The sequence below is a fragment of the Mobula birostris genome, chromosome 15 (genome assembly GCF_030028105.1).
Source record: "Mobula birostris isolate sMobBir1 chromosome 15, sMobBir1.hap1, whole genome shotgun sequence".
Classification (NCBI taxonomy): domain Eukaryota; kingdom Metazoa; phylum Chordata; class Chondrichthyes; order Myliobatiformes; family Myliobatidae; genus Mobula; species Mobula birostris.
This window is the reverse complement of record NC_092384.1, coordinates 45,078,470-45,093,919: the sequence shown is the minus strand read 5'-3', so window position 1 is coordinate 45,093,919 and position 15,450 is coordinate 45,078,470.

Genomic DNA, 15,450 nt, shown 5'->3' with positions numbered 1-15,450 from the left:
GAATCATTAGAACATGAAAGCTGGTCCAGGTAAAAGCACTCCTTCCCCACCCTCTCCCCGAGGACCTGAAAGCTCTTCCCTTTTAGGAACATAACTAGATCCCCGATGAATGCCACAATTGAACTTTTCTCTGCTACTACCTGTGGTAGTTCATTCTTGACCCTAACTATTCACCATGCAAAATGTTACTTTTTTATTGGTTCTTCTAAGAATGATTGCAAATATTCTAATTGACATGTGCCAGATAATTTTGAATCTGTGACATGTTGTTCCTCCTGAAGATGGACTGAACGCTACTGGGAATAAATCACGTCATGTCTTTGATGCAAAAGCTGGGATATGAGGTCTGGTTAACGTTGCACTGGGAAGTTGGTTCTTCCAGGAGTGACAAACAATAGCTGCTCCAGGAATAATATAGTCCTGGGTGCTCCAATTATGTAAGCATGAGATTTTCAAAATCATGTGAGCGTATGATTACAATATATTTTGAGTGAAGCCAAAACTGCCATTTTAATTTGATGAACACACACAAAATGCTGGAGGCATTCAGCTGGTCGAGCAGCACCTATTCAATGAGGAGGAATGAAAAGTCAACATTTTTGGCTGAGAACCTTTATCACGTCTTCGTTCAAAATTAGGACCTGCTGAGTTTCTCCAGGATTTTGACTTTGTTCCTCTGGATTTGCAGCATCTGCAGAATCTCTCGTGCTTATGATTTTAATTTGATTCTTCTGACAGTTGTTGTGTCTCTGAAGGTCCTCTGGGAATGGGCTGATCGCAGATGGTTGTGTCTCTGCCTCTGATTGTGAGGCCTTCGAGTCTATACCACGCCTATTCCAAAGCTTCTGCTATGCAGTATTGCCAGCAATTCCACCACTGAGGGACCCAAAGAGTTCAACAGCTAAATGATGAGAAAAGCTCGGCCTGTTAAGTGTAGGATGCTGTAAGGACTTCAGAGGTGCTTGAGTGGCCTGCAGTCAACCCTTCGGCTCCCCTATCTGGTCTCTGAATTTCGGGGAACTTTCCCTTTAATATTACGAGCAAAAAATATGACATGATGTGCTCCTAGTTCTAATGAGACTATTCCGTAGTGGTCATGATGTGGAGCTTTGAGCTTTAATTCAAGCCAATATGAAACATTGTGCTGCCAGCGACATTATTAGCCATGTGCTTAATGTCAGGAGACGGTCAGGGATGCTAACCTGGATCAAGATCAGAAATGCCAGAACTAATTTTGCAAATGATGTGATTCTACCCAGAAATTGTTGCTAAAATTATCTATCCTGGCTAAAACCGATTTCTGAATTCTATGTTGTTTAGCAAGGAGGTAATCCTCTTTTCAGGCTGTTTAATTATAATAACATCTGGACGAATCAACCTACAGAATTCACCTGCAGACTTTGGACAATCCCTCTAAAATGCACTGGCAAGGGGTCCTTCTTTCTGCCAAACATGTGTTTAGTCATGCAAGGTTAAGAGGGAGCATTGCTCGGGTATAGAGCTGGACGACATTGAGTGATGTCTTGATCTTCCAGCTCTGCATATTCCTGATAGCTATTCACTCTGCATGTTCAGTCCTTAACAATATGGCTCACCCCAGAACATGTCAAGTGCCTTACTTTTCAGCATCTAAATATATTGGTACTAACGTTTGTTTTAAACTGGCATATGTGGAAGACAAATACTGTAAAATATATCCATATATTCTTATGGCTATACTGACTGAAGCAAAGGGGCACACACAGAAAACTAACATTGTGAATATGATCCATGATCTTTCTATTAAAATTACTCAAGAAATTCACAAAAATGTAGTGAGTAAATTCTGATCAGGGTCCTTTCAATGAAATACTAAATTTGCTGCTTTTGCTTCATGGGAGAGTGAAGAAAGTAAATTTTAGATATAATAGTTATTAGACACTATTTCCAGACCTGAGGCAGTGTTTTTACCTAAGATGTTGACAATATCCTTTCCTCCCCAAGAAGCATTTTGAGCCCCTGAGTTTCTTCAGCAGATTGTTTGTGACTCCAGATTTCAGCATTTGCAATCTCCATTCATAAAAGCACATTGGTTTCACAAAATTCCTGTTAATCAGTGTTAACAATACATGGTGTGGAAATAGGTCAAAACAAAGTTGGTCTGTGTTGACTTCCTCATTGTCAGATCTTGTTTCATATGTTCAAAGTTGAAAGTAAATTTATTAACAAAGTACATATATGTCACCATATATTGTACAGCCCTGGGATTCATTCTCTTGCGGGCATACTCAATAAATCTAATAACCATAATAAAATCAATGAAAGACCTCACTGTATCTATGCACAGGTGCTTTTGCATTGTATCCACAACGATGAAGATAGATCAGGAAAACGTATTCTAAATTGATTAGGGGGCTAGACATCCTCTATCCCATGGAATTCTACTATGCCTTTCTTGAAATATAACAGGGAAATGCAGGTGATATGTCATCCTTTTTATCATTCAGCCTAGTAGAGTTAGCAGTTCAACAATTCCAAAGAGTTTTGTTCCGAAGAACTTCTTTGTAACCAGAACTGTGTATAAGTCAGAAATGAATGACAGCAGTGTGAGGAAGAGGATCACCAAAACAGCGAGCAACAACACGCAGGAAGAGTGGTCGCCAGCCCAGCCTCTGCGACTCGGTGGGTGAGTAAGCTTCACACACAAATGCTGAAGGAACTCAGCAGGCCAGGCAGCATCTATGGAAAAGAGTTGAGCTATCAATGTTTCAGGCCGAGACCTTGCATCAGGACTCTCTTCCTTACCACATTGTGTATGTGATCGATTACCACATTGTGTGCACTGCTGCAGATTTTCTTGTGACAGTGGGTAAGTTTGCCCAGTGCTCTCAGCTCTGCTTGGCAGCTTGGGTGGGGAGTAGGTGTTGGGAGAAGGCATGTGGAAATGCCCTGCTCCCACATGGCAGAAGATGCCTGTAATTCTGCAGCAGCCTTCGAATTCATCCACCTCCAACCCACCGGTTGCGCAGATGCTCTTTGGTATGTATCAGACGTTCATAAAACAAGCATTCATAACCTAGGGTGGTCCTGTGTGGCAGATCTGCAAAATTAGGCTAATTCTCTGAAATAAAGTTCAATATTGGGAAAAGATCCCTCTTTCAAATGTCAATCAGCATTGCAAGAGTCAAAAGCTAGTGAGCATTTTAAATACTAACCCCTCCCCCTTTATGGGATGGTTTCTATTTGCATGCTTAATTAACTTGACAAAGTTAGCTGGATACCAACAGAACAGGCTTAGACTTCACTAATCCCTTCCTGTTTCTGTAATATTTTTAATATAAAATTTAGATGTGAGCATATCCCATTGATTTCAGGGTGTAGGCTTGATTCAAGGTCGTAGTCTATGTCTTTTGTGTCTCTGTCTGTCTGTTTTCTTTCTCTCTCTCTCTCTCCCCCCACCACCCCTCCCCCGCTCCCCCTCCCTATCAGCCTCATGCCTGTACCCACTGTTTTTTATGAAAACTGAGCTGGTATTAATTTGGCATGGCACTGGCAGTTTCATTCTTAAATGCCTCCAGGATAAACACAGTCAGAATAGGAAATAGGGAATACTCTTCTAAGTTGGGTATAAGATCTAGTTTTGAGTTGCATTAATGGAGGTTTCCAAATCAAGAATTAAGAAAAGGAGGAAATGATTTATTTGTTTACACTGAGTTATTAAGTTTTCTTGAAGTACACCACTTATTCCTTCATAAGACTGATGCATAGGCTGTAGGTTTGAAGCACACTGCTGCTTCTATTTTTTAACAGTGAAAAAGAGTTACCTTCTAATAAATGGGGGAGGGGACCTCCTGTTTTTCCTTTCTCCTCCTCATGGGATGCATGTACTTGGTATTTCCTACTGACAATCCACACAAAATCAGGATCTCATCACATGGGAAATTACACAACCAACCTAATGACAAAGTGAATTAGAATTGTAATGTGTTGCTGTACTGCTCAAGGTGAGAGGTTCGAGATTTATTTTACATTACAGAAGTGATAAATAGGAATTTAAACATTGCCTTTAAAAAAGCTGATTCCAGATGTCTGGTTGGGATTAGTGCTTGGGTTTTGTGATACTGGAATAGTTGGTCCTGTAAAACCAGTCTTGTCCACTCTAATTGCAATGGAGGTAACCATGAAAAAATGACCTGCCTGACGTTTTGACCAACATTAGCAGAAATTATTTGTTGTGAAAGTTCCAGTCTTTTTTTTAAATTGAATTTCTGGTTGATTACCATAGACCCTTCAATGTCCTTCTTATTATGGAAATAGAGTTGGAAGACAGCATGCATGCCATTGAAACTTCAGTAGTCTTTTTCATCTCACTTGCCTGGGCGAAGGGTGGAACCAGCGGGTCTGTCCCCTTTGAAAAATAAACTGCAGTGTGAGTCAACAGACTGTTGCATTTAGCTTCTTTGGACAGTGCATTAACCATTGTAGGGGACACTTAAAGGTCACCTGCAGTGGATTTAACGTAATGAAAAATAGCCTGCTTTCAAAAGTAATTGCACTAACATTATAAATTGTGGCAGTGCTTTACTCCGCAAGTTGATTTTCACAGTGGAAGATTTGCACTTTCAGATGTACATTAAAAATGGTATCTCCATTTATTCACACCTCTATTATCTACCATCCCAATTATCCACCAGAATTTTCACATTGTAAGAGACATTGCTTCATTGCACACGTCATTTTGCATTTCAGATTTTCTCTGCTTTTCTTGATGAATAAATGTGTCCAAAATGACTACAGCCTATATTAATAGCCAGCATTTAACATTCCCGTACAGCATATATGCTGTTCCTATGTGGAATTCCCACATCCACAACTAAAATGGATATGTTTTTTGAAAAATATATAGGTTGGCATCTACATTAATATAATATGTTAATATTAACAATAATTTTGGGATTGAATTTTCTTTTTATTAATTGGATTGCATTTAATTATCTAAAATTCTCTTGTGTAAATCTATTTTATTGATAAGGAGTCTATGGAAGGGATAGCAGAAGTACTGTTGTATACAGTTAGGAAATTGCTGCAGAAGTAAGTGGTGTTGAAAGATAGTGGAGCAGGTAATGTAACACTTTTATTTAAGAAGGGAGCCAGGATGTGTTTATATGTCGAACAGAATTTTGGAGGTGAAAAAAAAAGGAATTTCTGCCAAGTGCGAAACAAATTAATGTATTGATTGCAAAATGTGGCTGCTGCCCAACATCCACTTCTTGGTTATTACTGACACCAAATTAACTGCAAAATGGCACATTTATTGAACAAATTGGGCTGGTTACTATTTTGGAAAGGAGTTAGTTCACGTGACATTTATACCTGTTAGAAGCATACAGAGATGATAACCAGTCCAAATGTGACTCGATACCGGGGCTGCAAATTGGATATCAATGACGAAGTTGATGCCCTTAGTAAATCTCAAGAAACTGAACATGTGTTTAGTATAGGGGTCCTCCCCAGCTTACAGACATCTGAGTTAGTTACCACCAATGCATGCAAGTAAGCATTTGGAAGACTAGAAGGCTGCTGCAGAAATTCAGGCATCTTCAGCAATCTGTGAACTTGGTTTGTGGCCACATTTCCGTCTTATGAACTTGGTTATGAACAGCTCACAGGACGGGAACCCTGCTGTGACCTGTATTAAGAAGTAACTCACACAGCAGTGCTCACACAGTTTTTCTTTGACTTTGACTATCTGGCAGTATCAAGCTGATTATCAATGGGTTGCAGATAAGCTGTTTGTGAATTTCTAATGGAATTTGCTTTGTTTCTACTGGTGGTGTGTGCTTAGAAGTTTGTAATGAATATAAGGAATGCTATGCCAGAGGTATAGCACTTGCCTTGGCTTCCAGGCACCTGCAATAATAAAAAAAATATTGGAAACACTCAGCAGGTCAGGTAGCACTTGTGGAAAGAGGAAGAATTTTAACATGTCAGGCCAAAGATGTTTCATCAGACCTCAGCATTTGCAGTTTCTCTTTGACTTTCATTTTACAGCCACTAGCAGCCATTTCCACAGGAGTACAAAGTGCAGAGAAAATGAGCCGAGAAATCAACAGGAAGAGGAAGGGCTGGATGACAAGGTAAGTTACCATATCCACCAGCATTATATATGGAGCAACATAATGTAGAATGGGTAAAGTGCCACTAACTCACTGAAAAGGTCCATCATAACTCCAACAGTAGTGGTTGTTAAGGCCTCTGTAGTCACTGGCTTTTAAGGTCCTTTTGAAGTTCTATGGTCATTAGCCCTTCTTTGGTGGAACAAGAGGTATCTGCAACATACCCATTTTACTATTCCCTGTTGCACCATAGGGGCAGAGATGCTTTTCATTTCAAAGGGAGCTCTCATTCTCCTTTGCAGACAACAGTGGGTGGGGTTGTATGCGGATTTATCCAGGACTGTGGCCCCCTCAGCATTGCAGAATACTGCTAATGGCACTCAATTCAGGTTGAAGATGCTTCATGTCAACACAGAGATGTACAGTAGCCTGAAAAGATTCTGTTTCCAATATCCAGTGGTGGTGAATTCAGATTGAGTTATACAGCCTTACAGAACAGAAACAGTCCATTCAGATTGTTCTGACCAGGAAGTACCTCTTTGGTCTAATTCTATTTACCAGCACTCAATCAATAGCCTCTTATACTGTTAGATTTAAGTATTCATCCAGATATGTCTTAAATGTTGTGAGAATCCATGTGTCCAACATCAGCTCAGGTGGTGCATTCCAGATTCTGTCTGCCTTCTTGGTGAAAAAGTTCTTCTTACTCTCTAAACCTTTATCCTTTACTCTGAATCTGTCTCCTCTAGTTTTAGATGCCTCTCCTATGGGGAGAAGTTCCTTTTTATCTTCACCATCTCTGCCCCTGACAATTTTGTAGATCCCTCTAAAATAACTCCCCTCAGCCTTCCTTGCTCCAAGAAAAGCAAGCCCAAGTTATTGGCTGTACCCTTGTAACTGAAAGGCTCCAAGCCAGATTATATCTCCTCTGCACTCCCTCCTGTGCGGTCATATCCTACCTGTAGTGTGGTGACCAGAAATGCACACAGTACTCCAGCTGTGAATGTTTTATAATTACATATCATAACTATCTCACTTTTATATTCTATGCCCAAGTATTCTGTAGGCCCTCTTCACCATATACCTACCTGTGCTGCCATACTGTGCACACTATAGATAGATTGCAGAGGTGATTTACAAGGGTGTTGCCTGGATTGGAGGGCGTACCTTATGAGAATAGGTTGAATGTACTTGGCCTTTTCTCCTCGGAGTGACGGAGAGGTGTATAAGATGATGAGGGGCATCAATCGTGTAGATAGCCAGAGGCTCTTCCCCAGGGCTGAAATGGTAACACGAGGGGGCATAGTTTTAAGGTGCTTGGAAATAGGTACTGAGGGGATGTCAGGGGTAGAAGAGTGGTGGGTGCGTAAAATGCACTGCCGGTGGCGGTGGTGGAACCGATACAATAGGGTGGAGCTTAGAAAAATAGAGAGCCATGCAGTTGGGAAATTCTAGACAGTCTCTAGAGTAGGTTACAGGGTCAGCACAACATTATGGGCCGAAGGGCCTGTAATGTGCTGTAAATTTCTATGTTCTCTGTTCATTTATTTCTCTCCACAGATCTGCCTGACCTGATTAGTTGTTCCAGCTTTTTGTGTGTATTACTCTGGATTTCCAGCATCTACAGAAGTCTTGTATTTATGTCAGGGATTTTTGGATTTGTAGAGTGAGGTTCCTCTGTTCCTCATTACTCCCTAGGGCTCTACCATTTTTTCCTTATTAGTCCTCCCAAAATGCATCACCTTACAATTATCAGGATTAAATTCCTTCTGTCATTGCTCAGGTAAGAACTGGTCAATATCATCTGATGGACTAAGATTATCCTCCTCACTGGCAAGAACCGCACCTCAATTTTCATGTCAGCAGCAAACTTACAAATCATATCTTTTACATGTAGGTACAGATTGTTAGGTTGTATATTAAAGGGAAAGGATCCCAATGCAATTCTGTGACACTTCACTGGTAACAGGCACAGACCTCCACCAGCATCTTCTTCCTCTAAAGTAATTCTCTATCCAATTTGCCCTGAATCCCATGGGCTCTGCCCTTCTGGACCATTCTCCCATGTGGAATCTTGTCAAAGGCCTTACTGAAGGTCATGTAGACTACATCAAATGCATTGTTCTTAGTATATTTTGTCACTGTGATGTGATTATTTTGATGGCACTCTGTCATCAGCATTTGTCCCTCCATGATAAAGTTAGTAAACAAGAGGAATTCTGCAGATGCTGGAAATTCAAGCAACACACATTAAAGTTGCTGGTGAACGCAGCAGGCCAGGCAGCATCTCTAGGAAGAGGAACAGTTGATGTTTCGGGCCAAGACCCTTCGTCAGGACTAACTGAAGAAAGAGCTAGTAAGAGATTTGAAAATAAGAGATTAGTAAGAACTAGTAAGGGATTTGAGTAAGAGTTTTCAAATCTCTTACTAGCTGTTCCTTCAGTTAGTCCTGATGAAGGGTCTAGGCCTGAAACGTCGACTGTACCTCTTCCTAGAGATGCTGCCTGGCCTGCTGCGTTCACCAGCAACTTTGATGATAAAGTTAGTATGGTTTTTACATGGTAAGAATAAGCTTTGAACTTGCTTAAGTTCCTGACACTAGCTCAGAAATGACCCACCAATTGACACATGATTGTGATAAATACTAAGCTGCCATGTAGTAGCAAATACTTGGCAGGTTCATATGGAGAGTACCTGATCTGTTGTAAATTTGACTAACATCTGGGTTTATCAGTTGCAACTAATTGACAAATGAGTAACTGTGGAGCAGGAGAGGAGATGGTCATGAAAGACAAGGAAGAGGAAAACCAAGGAGACACATAAACAGACCTTTTATGGATAAGTAATGTGACCATCTAATACCAATTAATGCAAACACTAATCCCCATCAGCTTGCAGCTCCCATGTTCTCTTCCCTCTTTGCTGACCATGACTTCACCAAGATGTTCACAACATAAAAATAAATAGCAGCACAAAATAAAGTTTTCAAACCAGGGCCTTTATATTGTCTTACAACCAGCACAGCACACAAACAATAGTTTTCATTCTTGTTCATCCCTTAGTGCCTGCTTTCCATTTATATTCATCCAGTAAGTTTCATCAACTCTTCTATTAATATCTATCAAGCTCTCACCCTCACTATGTCCATTTCTGATAAATAACTTCCTTAGTTTCCTTGTATCTGTCCTCCCACCAGGAAACTGTGAAAACTTCATTTCATTTTTTGCCACTTCCTATGTCTGCATTACATCCATTCCGATGACACACTTTCTCTATCAGTGCTTGCAGTAGGTTTTCCCATTTCCTCAACCATCGGATCCTTCCATCATAATTGATAGAACTCTCAACAGTTTCTGCTTCATTTCTCACAGCTTGGGTCTCAACACCTCTTTTCCTAGCCAGAACAAGGATCAGTTTCCCATTGGCCTTCATTTCATCTTCCACCAGCTCCTATACTCAACGGATGTTCATTTGTTAATTCTGTCATCAACATGTCACTATCAGACACATCTTCACTTTTCTGCGCTTCAAAGAGACTATTCGCTTTGGGACATTCTGATAAATTCTCCAGGTCTCCAGCCATACTACTTCTCTTTCTAAGTCACACTCCTGTGCAACCTCTGGAAGAGTCACATTTTCCCTTCCCACCATTCAGAAGCCCAATGCCCCTTCCAAGTAAACTATCAATTCACTTTCAATGACTAATTTGATGTCACTAACCCACCCTTCCACTTTCTCATCCAAATCATTTATTAAAATCATAAAGAGAAACAAATTGTATAATTTCTTAATACATGCATTACTAAATGACAATAGAAGAGGACTGCGTGTCCCCTTAATCCAATCTAACCTAATTTTGTGCTCACTGTCTGGTTCCCTTGTTCTGGGGTAACTAAATGTGAACTGATTAACTGATCTGCATGGATTGCCAATCATCAGGACACCATAGTTAGTGTGGATTGGAAATGACATCTCCTCCTTGCTGACAATCAACACAGGTTCACCTCAATGATACAGGCTTGGTCCACTGCTCTACTCTTTCTACACTCATAACTGTATGGCGAGGTACAGTTTAAATGCCATCTATAAATTTGCCGATGACACAACAGAATCTCAGTTGGTGACGAGGAGACGCACAGAGTGAGATATATTGGCTGCTGGTGTCATCATAAGTAAGATCAAGTGCAACATAACTAAGACCAAGGAATTGATTGTGGATTTCAGGAAGGGGAAGGCGACAAAACACATACCCGTCGTCATTAAGGGATCAGCAATGGAAAGAGTGAGTAGCTTAAAGTTCCTGGGTATCGACATCTCTGGGCCCAACATGTTGATGCAATTATAAAGAAGGCATGCTAGTGCCTATATTTCATGAGGAGTTTGAGGAGATTTGGTATGTCACCAAAGACTACAGTAAATATCTAACAGATGTCCCGTGGAGGATATTCTGACTGGTTGCATCATCATCTGGTTCAGGGGCCCAATACACAGGATTTGAAAGCAATGTAGAGGGTTGAAAACTGAGCTAGTTCTATAATGGGCAGTAGCCTTTCACTATCAAAGGTATATAATATAGAACATAGAATACAGAACATTGTGCACAGTACAGGCCATTCAACTCCCAATGTCGTGCCGATCTTTTAATTTACTCTAGAATCAATCTGACCCTTCTCTCCTAGTAGCCCTCCATTATTTTATCATTTATGTGTCTATCTAAGAGGTTCTTAAATGTCCATAATTATCTGCTCTACCACAACCCCTGCCCCATGCATCCATCACTCTCTGTTTAACAAACTTACCTCTGATATCTCCCTATATCTTCCTCCAATCAAGTTACAATTATGATCCCTCGTATTAGCCACTTCTGCCCTGGGAGAAAGTCCTTGGCTGTCTGCTTGATTTATGCCCCTTTCATCCTCTTTTGCTCCAAAGAGAAAAGCCAGCCAGCTCTCTAATCCAGGCAGCATTCTGGTAAATCTCCTCTGCACCCTCTCTAAAATGAGGCAACCAGAGATGAACACAGCATTCCAAGTGTGCTCTACCCAGGGTTGTATAGAGCTGCACTGTTACTTTGTAGCTCGTGAACTCAATCCCCAAATTAATGAAGACTAAAATACCATATGCCTTCTTGATAACCCTATCAATTTGTGGGGGAACTTTGAGGGATCTATGGCCTTGGACCCTAAGATCCCTCTATTCCTCCACAATGCTAAGAATCCTGCCATTAACCCTGTATTCTGCCTTCAAATCTAATCTTCCAAAATGAATCACTTCACACTTCCCCAGGCTCAATTTCATCTTACACTTCTCAGTCCAGCTCTGCATCCTGTCAATGTCCCACTGTAACCTTTGACAACCTTCTACACCATTCACAACTCCTCCAACCCTTGTGTCATCTGCAAACTTACTAACCCACCCTTCCACTTTCTCATCCAAATCATTTATTAAAATCGTAAAGAGCAGGGGTCCCAGAACAGATCCCTGTGGAACACCACTGGTTACTGACCTCCGGCAGAATGCATGCCATCTACAACCACCTTCTGCCTTCCAGAGGCAGACTAGTTCCGAATCCACACAGCCATGTTTTCCTGGATCCCATGCCTCCTGATTTTCTACATTTTATCATATGTCTTACTAAAATCTATATACACCACATCCATTGCTTTACTGTCATCAATTATTGTCACATCTTCAAAAAATTCATCAAGTTCGTAAGGCATGACTTACCCCTCACAAAACCATGTTGTCTATCAATAATCAGACAATGCTTCTCCAAATGCTCGTAATTCTTGTCTGTAAGAACCTTCTCCAATAACTTGCCTGACACTGAAGTAAGATTCACTGGTCTATAATACCCAGGATTATCCCTATTCCTTTTCTTTTCCAATATTTTTGTTAATTCATTTACATATAAGAATACAGAGTACAGGAAAAAAATATATATATCAATACATAATACTAAATCGCATATAAAGCCTTCTTACCCTATGTTCATACAGGTTAATTAATTCATAATATTAAAATATAGTAATTTTATTATATAGAAAAAATGTAACCCACTACCAAGACCGAAGCTGATTAGTAAAGAAAAAAAGGAAAAAAGAATTATTAGTCATCATCTTTTGCTTTAACAGCAAATCAACGGTTTTGAAAATAACTCAGAAAAGGTCCCCACAATGTTTGAAAGTCTTCACTAGATTCAGGGCTTGAACATTGAATCTTCTCTAAATTTAAACATGACATCACATCACGTAACCATTGGCCGTGAATAGGAGGTGCCACATCTTTCCATTTAAGCAAAAGCGTCCTTCTGGCCATAAGAGAAATAAAAGCCAAAATGTGCAAGTCAGATAGCTCCAAAATAATATCCTTTCCTCCAACAATATCAAATAAAGCAGTCAAAGGATTACCCTTAAAGTTTGCTTTAAAATGTACGGAGTAAGTTTGAAATACTTCTTTCCAATATTTTCCAAGACTCGGGCATGCCCAAAACATATGAATGAGTGAAGCTTCTCTATTATTACATTTATCACAATACGGAGCTATATCTAAATAAAAACGAGACAACTTGCCCTTGGTTATATGGGCCTTATGGACCACTTTAAATTGTAGGAGAGAGTGGCGGACACATAACAATGAAGTGTTAACCAGTTTAAAAATTTGATTCCAAGTTTCCTCAGAAATTGAAGTCTGTAAATCTTGTTCCCAAAGATTTTTAATTTTTAATGTTTATTCATTTCTGTAAATGCTGCCTGACCTATTGAGTTCCTCCAGAATTTTGTGTGTGTTGCTTCAGATTTCCAGCATCTGCAAATTTCTTGAGTGTATGATTTCCAGCATATCATTCTATTTTATGTTGTTCTTATAAATGTCAAGAACACTGGTGAGTACTGAAGCAAAGTATTTATTAAGAACCTCCCCTATCTCTTCCAATTTCAGGCACAATTTTCCTCTTCGACTCCTGATTGTTCCTATCTTCGTTCTAATCATCCTCCTATTCTTTTCACATATGTAGAAGCCTTGGGGTTTTCATTAATCCCACTCACCAAGGCCATCTCATGTTCCCTTCTAAATTTCTTAAGTCCATTCTTGAGTTCCTTTCTGGCTTCTTTGTAATTTTCTAGTCTCCTGCCTAGTCCTTGCTTCCTAAACCTTAAGCAAGCTTCTTTCTCCCTCTTGGCTAGATGTTTCTCATCTCTTGTCAGTCATGGTTCACTTATCCTACCATCCTTTCCTTGCCTCAGTGAGACAAATCTATCTAGAATTGACTGCAAGTGCTCCCTGAATAACCTCCACATTCCCATTGTGCATTTCTCTGAGCACATCCATTCCTAAGTTCTGGACTTACAGCATCATCAGTCTCTCTCAGTCAGTTAAAGTCTTTCCCATACCATCTGGTCCTATCCCTCTCCAAAGTTACGGTAAAGATCAAGGAATTGTGGTTACTGTCTCCAAAATGCTCACACATACTCTATCTTCAAAGTGCAATGCTTCAAGAAGGCGGCATCCGTCATTAAGGACCTTCACCATCTAGAATACAGCCTCTTCTCATTATTATCATCAGGGAGGAGGTACAGGAGCCTGAAGACAACACTCAACATTTTAGGAACAGTTTCTTGTCCTCCACCATCAAATTTCTGAAAGTTCTTTGAACCCATAAACACTACCTCACTAATTTGCTCTCTTGTTGCACTACTTGTTTATTTTTATTTCCTTATTGGGTCTTACAGTTTTTTCAATGTATTGTACTATACTACTGCCACAACACTACAGATTACATGACATACAGTTTGTCAGTGATAATAAACCTGATTCTAATTCTGATTCTTATTCTGATTCAATCCATGAAGTTTCCAGTTTCCTGTTACTTTATTTCCCCATTCTATTCACACACTTGCAGTGTGAACTCTCTGTTTTAAGTTTCATACAATGTTCCATAGAGCAAAATTTTAGCTTGAGAGAAGAAATCAATTGTCAAAAAAATTGGGTCTTTCCCTTTTGTGGTGAACTAAATATTACACCACTTGTATTCCTTTCTCTCTCCTTCTCATGATCTCCTTTCTTTCCAATCCAGTACCCTATTACTTGGGTTCTTCCCCTTTCCCACAATGTTCCATCAGCCCATCACCTACACACAACTCACAGGGTCCCTTAATAGCGCTATTTGTCCACATCATTCTCACTCTCCTTACTTACCATGTTCTAGAATCTACAGGCTCTGATGTTTCCAATTATCACCCTCTAGCCTCTGTTTCTGATCCACTGTTCCCTCCTTCCTCTGGGCTTCATCTGTTTACTGACCCCTCTTTAACCGGTTCAACCCAAAACCTACCAGCACCTACTTCATCCCTCCCCACACCTTTTCATATTAGCTAACTCCCCTCTACACTTTCAGTCCTGATACAGGGTCTTGATGGAAATATTGACTGCCTTCACAGACGCTGCATGGCCCTTTGAGATCCTACAGCAACTTATATTATGCTCCAGATTCTAGCATCTTCAGTCTTTCGAGTCTCCAAGAAGAAAATAAACTAGAGTGAAATGAGGTCCTAATGAAGGCAAAATGGAATAGTTGGGCAACACCAGTTATGGCAGTGCCTAAAGAGAAACAAACTGCTGAGCTATGTGATATTTGTGAGATGATATTGAACTAGGAAATTAGTTGCACATTGCACTATCTTATTTATGGGAATCATTAACGAAGATCTTTCTAATGACCGTTTACAGGATAAAAAAAGTTGGAAAAATCAAGAACACATACAAATCGTCCCAGATACCAACAAAGAATAAGAGGCAAAAATATATTTGCACAGATTTAAGTACTTTTTAATAAGGACTAAAAGTATATTCTGGTTTATTCAAAGGATTATCCTTATATTCAAAACGCCAATGATTTAACAAATGGCCAACATTTTACGCTCCACTGTCCTTGTGAGATCAGGATGACCATAAAATGAATCATTTAAAATTAAACACAATATATTTGTTCCTAAAAATTGAACTCTTAGAACTTTAGCTTCACATACTAACATAATGAAACAGTGATTAATATATAGAAATTGTAAGGGACCACATTAACAGCTCTTGCTAGCAGCAATATGTATTTTTCCTTTGTACTGCCCATGTATAAGGTAAGTTGTCACACACGGTAGAGAGTGTTATATTGACTTTCCAGAGGCGTTGGTACATTAGTCTCATTCTGCTCATTTTTCCCAGTCAGGAAAAAATTTCATTGTGTTCATAACATCTTCCTGATTCTTTAACTTCTTAAGATTTTTTTCTTGGAGTCAAAATTCAAATTCTTTTTAATTTCTCAGTCCATGAAGCATCAAAACATAACAAAAAATATTTTTTT